This window comes from Papaver somniferum, chromosome 3 (assembly GCF_003573695.1).
Source record: "Papaver somniferum cultivar HN1 chromosome 3, ASM357369v1, whole genome shotgun sequence".
NCBI classification, from domain to species: Eukaryota; Viridiplantae; Streptophyta; class Magnoliopsida; order Ranunculales; family Papaveraceae; genus Papaver; species Papaver somniferum.
Genome location: NC_039360.1, coordinates 39,867,499 through 39,874,829, shown reverse-complemented (window position 1 = coordinate 39,874,829; position 7,331 = coordinate 39,867,499).

The window sequence follows — 7,331 nt, the reverse complement described above, 5'->3', positions numbered from 1 at the left end:
AAAAGGAGAACCAAGAGCGAATTTCACTGCAGCAGAACCAACAAAAGAAATAAATGTCGGAACGGAAGAAGAACCAAAAATATTAAAAATAGAAACCACAATGGATAAAGAAGAAGAAGAAAGAACAATAAATATTTTACGCGAGTATAATGGCATATTCGCATGGAGTATGGAAGAGATGCCAAGAATAGATCCGACTGTCGCATGTCACAAGTTGGATATTAAAAAGAATGCAAAGCCATTTAAGCAAAGAATAAAGAAGATCGCAACAACATATCATCCTCAAATAGAAGCAGAGTTACAAAAAATGTTGGAGGCAGGGATTATAAGACCGGCAAAATATCCAGAATGGATAGCAAACATGGTAGTAGTACCAAAGAAGAATAAGGGGATCAGGATTTGTATAGACTTCAGTGACTTAAACAAAGCGTGCCCGAAAGACAGTTTTCCTTTGCCAGACATCCCGCAGATGGTGGAATCAGCATCAGGAAATGACAGACTCTCGTTGTTGGATGGATATAAAGGTTATAATCAAATTCCTTTGGCCAAAGAAGATCAAGAACATACTTCCTTTTTCTCACCAAGAGGATTATAGTTATACGAAAATGCCATTTGGATTGAAAAATGCGGGTGCGACATATCAGAGAATGGTAGAGAAAGTGCTTTCGAAGTGGATCCATACAACATTGGAAGTCTATGCAGATGATATGCTAATAAAAAGTAAAGAAGCAGAGGATCATGTAGATAACATGAAGGAAATATTCGAACAAATGCGAAAATTCAATATAAAGGTAAACCCAGAAAAATGTGTTTTCGGAGTGTCGTCGGGAAATCTTTTGGGATACATAGTATCGAAGGAAGGAATTGAAGTTGATCCTGAAAAGGTAAAAGCAGTGCAAGATATGCCACCACCTGCGACAGTAAAAGATGTTCAGAAATTAAACGGTTTGATAGCTTCGCTGGGGAGATTTATTTCACGTTCTTCTGATAAGTGCAAACACTTTTTCAATATATTAAAGAAAGGAACAAAATTTGAATGGACAGATGAATGCGATAAAGCTTTACAGCATATAAAAAATTACTTGATGAACCTATACATTATGCAGAGCCAGGAGAGGATCTGTTGCTATATTTGGCATCAACACCGTATGCATTAAGTGATGTTTTGTTACGATCGGACCAAGGAGTAGAAAATCCCATATATTATATAAGCAAAACGTTCAACTCTGTAGAGAAAAACAATTCCAATATTGAAAAACTAACTCTCGCGCTGGTTTATGCATCCTTCAAACTTTGCATATACTTCCAGGCTCATAAGATTAAGGTATTCACGAAGGTACCAATTGATCCTGCAATGAAGAATTCAAAAAGATCAGGGAGAATTGAAAGATGGAATGCTCAAGTGGGGAATTCTGAGATTAGTTATGAGGTTTTATCTTCACCTAAGTCACAGGTTATTGCAGAGATTCTAGCAGAATTTCCATTGGAAGAAGATGAACATGTAGAAGATATGATGGATGTGGATGAAGAACATGGGAATCTTCAAGATCTATTAACATACCATAATTCAGAAATACGGGAAATACTAGTAGACGGGTCGTCTAACGGAGAATGAAATGGAATTGGAATTGTCTTTATTTCACCAACAGGAGCGCGAATGGCTTACTCATTTAGGTTGGAGTTCGCGTTCACAAATAATGAAAGTGAGTATGAGGCAGTTGTACATGCATTAAAGTTAGCTGTCGAAATAGAGATAAAGGATGCGCAAGTAACTAGTGACTCACAGTTGATAATTCGTCAGATAGAAGGTAAATATAGTACAAATGAACCATCTTTGCAAAAATACAAAAAGTTGGTCATGGAGTTAGCAGAGAAAATTCCAAAAATAAGTTGGAGGCACATAGGTAGAAAAGACAACAGATTCGCAGATGCATTGGCTTTCATACCTTCCATGTTAGTGGATCCCATAACGAGAGACATAAAGATACAAACACTCTTTTTACCATCTGTAAAGAAAGGAGAAGAAATAGAAGCAGATGTAATGATAGTAGAAGACAAGGAAGAAGAGAAAATGAACGAAGACAAAGATTGGAGAACTGAACTTCATTTATATCTGGAAAAGGGAGAGGTACCAAGAAAAAGGTTAGAAACACACAAGTTGAAAAGTCGTGGGACAAATTATGAATTAAGGAATGGAATTATGTATAGAAGATCATTTCTTGGGCCTTCGCTTAGATGCCTCACGTGAAAAGAAGGAATGGAAATTCTAAAAGCATTACACTATAGGGATGCTGAGAATGATAGCGGAGGAAGATCACTCGCATACATAGCGAAGATACAAGGATATTATTGGCCATATATGCATGAAGATGCAAAACAAGTATCAAGGAGATGCGAAGAATGTCAACGTCATGGAAAAAAGATACACGCACCCGGAGCAATGTTAAACACGTGAGCGAATGCATGGCCATTTGGAAAATGGGGGATTGATATTATTGGTCCGTTTATACCAGGTACAGCACAAAGAAGATATCTAATCGTCGCAACAGATTATTTCACAAAGTGGGCAGAAGTAAAAGCAGTTCAGCATATTCGTGATAAAGATATATTCACGTTTATTTTTGAGAATATCATATGCAGATTTGGCATACCCGCACAGTTAGCCTCTGATAATGGAAAGCAATTTGAAGGTGAGAATATAGAGATGTTACTTAATGCATTTAAAATCCAAAGTGAGAAGTCTACCCCTCTATATCCGCAGAGTAATGGACAGGTAGAGGCAACTAACAAAACAATCGCAGATATACTGAAGAAGAAGTTGGAATGACATAATAAAGGGTGGTGCGAACAAGTACATAATGTAGTATGGGAAAACAGAACAACGAGGAGAGAAACCACAGGAATGTCGCCTTTCTGTTTGACATATGGGGTAGAAGCAGTGTTACCAGTAGAGGTCATTATCTCTACAACAAAGAAAGAAGCTTGGGAGAAGAATCTAAGTGTGGATTTAATTTTAACAAAACTTGATGATCTGGAAGAAGTTAGGGAGGTCGCTCTACAACATAGGGAAAATTATCAAAGAAGATTAGCTCGAGAATACAACAAACGAGTTAAGATAAGAGATTTCCAGCCAGGAGAATTGGTGCTGCGAGAAATACCAATTTATCAAAAAGGAGGAGATGGGAAACTAGAAAAAAAGTGGGACGGACCATATATAATCAAAAGAATAGTTGGTAATGCAGCTTATGAGTTAAAGGACCCTGAATTAAGAGATGTAGGACGCAAATTAGATCGTCCTTGGAATAGGTTACATTTGAAGAAGTATTATCCATAAATACTTGCAATAAAAATCGCATAGGCGAAAACGATGCGAAGTTACACATACGAGTTCATATTTTTAACATGGATGTAAAATTCAATTCAACGAAAAAGTTTGAAGTCTTCGCACACTTCCAAGAAATTCCTTCATAAGAAAAAGGCAAATGTAAGACCTTGAAGTAAGACATTAATTGAAGGCAATAGAAATAAAAACTCTAATTAGGGAGGCTAGGCATCCGAATGTGGCGTGCAACCTAGTTTGCATAAATGCAAGAGGCAAAAAGTAAGACCTATCGCACGTCATAGTTGGGGAAAACCTGGTAAAGCATGACTCAAGGGAAAGCTAGATCGACCCTGGAACTTGAGTCATGGAGATTTGTGGTGAGAAAAACGAAAATGCCCATCCAGGAAAGGCACCTAAATCGAAATATTGGGGTAATAAGATCTTTCCTAAGGAGTGCAGAAACTCGATCAGGGCGCCGAGGTACACGGTTGAGTCAAGAGTGCCTGGGGCGTCTGGAGCGTACCTTGCCACTCTTGACAAGTCCTGATTATGATGCACTCGGTCCGAAGATACCCCACTTAGGGTGCAGTCTCGTAACCATAAATCCCATCGGTGGAGGGATAAGAGACTGCGAAATCAACTGGTTGTTTTATTATCGGATGAGAGGAGCCAACCTTAACCCGGTAGAGGTAAGCCTCCTTGAAGGAGTAACCAGGGGGAAGATAAGGACGACACCCTCCATTAGGGAGCTGAATTGTGTCAAAATACGTAAATGTCATGAGGCTTTTTACTCACGGGAGTATTAAGGCTTATCATATTTACGCACATAAGAAACCTGAAGAGGTGATAATACAAGAATATGATAAGGCGAGATCAATGGGTCTTTACATTTAGGTGTAATGACCGCCTGCGATCTCGTCGCACAGAAATAAAAGATACATTCAGGAAAAATAAGACCTTTACTTAGGAAGGTAAAATAAGACATCAAGAGAAAAGTTATATATATCCTAATGTTGTTTTGCAGGGATCAAAGACTTCGAAGAAAAAATAATTTCGCACACTTGTTTCTTACAAGAAAGATAATAAGAGGCAAGTATGGGAATTAAAACAAGGTGATATTATCCTTCTTGATCAAGAAACAAGTTCAAAGTATGTCAAAATAAAGAAAGGGAATTCAGATAGTTAAAAGATAAAAAGACTAAACATTGCCAGAAGGTAAATTTTGTTCAACCAGAGACTTTTCGGCATCAATCTTGCTTGGATTCAAATCTTTAAATTCAGCACCAGCCTTATCAACAGAATCCACATTACCAAATTTGTTCTTCTCAAGTTGATCTTCTTCATCCATATCATCTTCATGATATTTTTCATCATCGCTTACAAATTCATAGTCACTATCTGTTTCAGGATATTTATCATCTTCGCTTACAGTAAGTGGAGGGACAGTTACTGGAGAGAAAGAGTTGCTCAGAAGTATCTGGTTAACTAGAGTTTGAGCCTTATCATGAGCATTGCAGAGAACTTCTTTCTCAATATTTCTGGCATTAATTTCCATGAAATTTTGAAGATATGGAATCTTCTTCGCGCCCGGTCCCGCGAAGCAGTGAGAGAAACTTCCAGATTTGTATAAGATATCTCCAGGTTCGCACGATCTTTACGAACTTTAGCTAAGTCATCCCTCAACTTGGAAATAGTAGATTGATTTGACTTTTCGGAGCTTGCAAAAAGTAATATGGGACCATGATTTAGAAGTAAGATTCTTATTAATAAAGTATAAGGTAATAAACAAAGAAGACAGGCAAAATAAGGCAGTCAACCTTAGATGACTACCTTCGCATAGTTTAGAAAAGGCAAGAGTGTTATTCTTCATACTTTCCACAACTCTATCAAAATCATCAACTAAGTCATTGAGACGGGATCGAATCTTGTTTTCATCAGCAGAGAGGGAATTATTCTTTTTTTTAAGGACATTATGAGAATGCTTCAATTGATCATACTGTTTTTATAGCTGGTTCATCTTCACAGTTAAATTTATCTTACTCTGGATGATTTTTTTCGTTCTAGGTATTTAATTCTTTAAATGAAGCCTCGTGTTGTACCTCTAGTGTGTGAAAAGCTTGTTCTTGATCTTCATTTATTTTCTGAAGAATTGAGTACCGACGCGAAAACATGACTTCCTTCTTTAGAAAGGAACGTTTCTCCATCGAAAGAATATGGTTTTCTTCTGAAAGTTTGATATCTTAAATCAGCACTATACAATAATTTAGATAAGTGGGAAATCTGAGCGTTTAATATTTCAATCTCTCGAGTAAGATGACTATTTTCATGAGTTAGATTGTTAATCTGGTCAAGCGAGTACAAATTTGGTTATCTAATTGATTTAATTGGATCTGCAACTTCTCATTATTCGCACGGGTATCTTCAGCAAGAAATTGAAAAGTGAATCTCTCTGCAACTCGCTTCTGGTCTAAATCTTAATAAATACATGAATAAGTTTAAAGAAATGAATAAGCGAAGACATGCACTATAAGATGCAGTAAATAAAGAGAAAAATACCTCTAAGTTTTTGGTTTTCATTGCGAAGACCTTCGGAACCAAGATTGAAACTTGGAGTTCTCCTTTTAGTCTACTGATTTCCTTTTGCAGAAGAGTGTTCTGATGCGAAAGTTCTAACTAGGAGCAGCTAGATTCAAAACGTCCTTCAACTAAAATCATTCTACGATGAGATTTCTTAAGAAGAATTGAGATAAGGATAAGTGATATAGATGATACGATCAAGAAAACATATAGAAGAGGCACTTACCAAGACATCTAAAGCAGTTTGAAAGCTTGGATCAATTTGAGAATGAATCTCATCCCTAGTAGCTTTGTCCGAAGGAAACCCGCATAGCAATTTACTCAAGGCGGAGCAAATGCGAAGTTGGTGAGGATCATTAGTAGACGATTGAGCGGAATTGATGATGCCAAGTAATGTTTGAGAAGCAAACCTTACACTATCCAAAGCTTTCTTATCAAAAGAAAGAGGTTCCAATTAAAAAGAGGAATATGAAGAAGGGGAAGCAGAAATAGAAGGAGAAGGAATAGTGAAGTTCGCAGGGTTAGGAATATTTATAAAAGGTTCAGTGTTTGAGAGCAAATGAGTGTTCGCAAAGGTTGAAATAGTTTGAACAACGTCCGCAGAAATCGCAGAGGCGGGAGTATGGGTATCCTTTATTCCTTGATCATCACCCTTTGGAGTAGGGATATTCTTTGTTCCTTGATCAACAACTTTCTCTTCGGAAGGAAAGATTTCTTCGAGAGTGACGGACAAATTCGCATCAGTAGGATGAGTATTGGCTTGAGTTGTCTTTTCTGCGCGAATAGGAGAGGAGACGTTCGCAACACCAATCTCAGGAATAGCAATATTTGATTTAAGAGCTGTAGGCTTGCGAATTCTCTTAAGCTTTGGTCCTTTTCCACCACCCATCTCACAATCGGAATCCTGCGAGAACAACGAAGATAAGAAATAGAGCAACAATATTGTTTGATAAAAATTAAGATACTTCTTACTCCTTTGTTATGCGAAGTTTTCCTCTTGAGAGACTCTTTGTCTTTGGTATTTGAAGAAGATTTAGGGTTGGGAACAATTACTTTGAAGCCATCTGAGGATGAGTTTTTCCTGCAAACAGTATGGGAATAAAGTTAATCATAAGATCAACAATTATGATCAATAATTGTGATTATCAGAAGAACAATAGATTGATTTTGATAAAATATGCAAACCTTGAGTCGAGATCCATGAAGATGATAATAAAAGAACAGCAGCAGCAACAACAACAACAATGAATCAGAGAAGCAGTAGCAGAAAGATAAAAATCTCGAAGAAGTTGGAAAGAAAAAACGAAACCAGAAAAGAAGAAGAAGCTATTTCTCCAGGCTAAATCAATAAATAGGTAAAAGAGATGACCGATTAGAAACTGAGTATATCGGTAAAAAGGAGAAGAATTGACACGTGCAGGTAAATAGACTG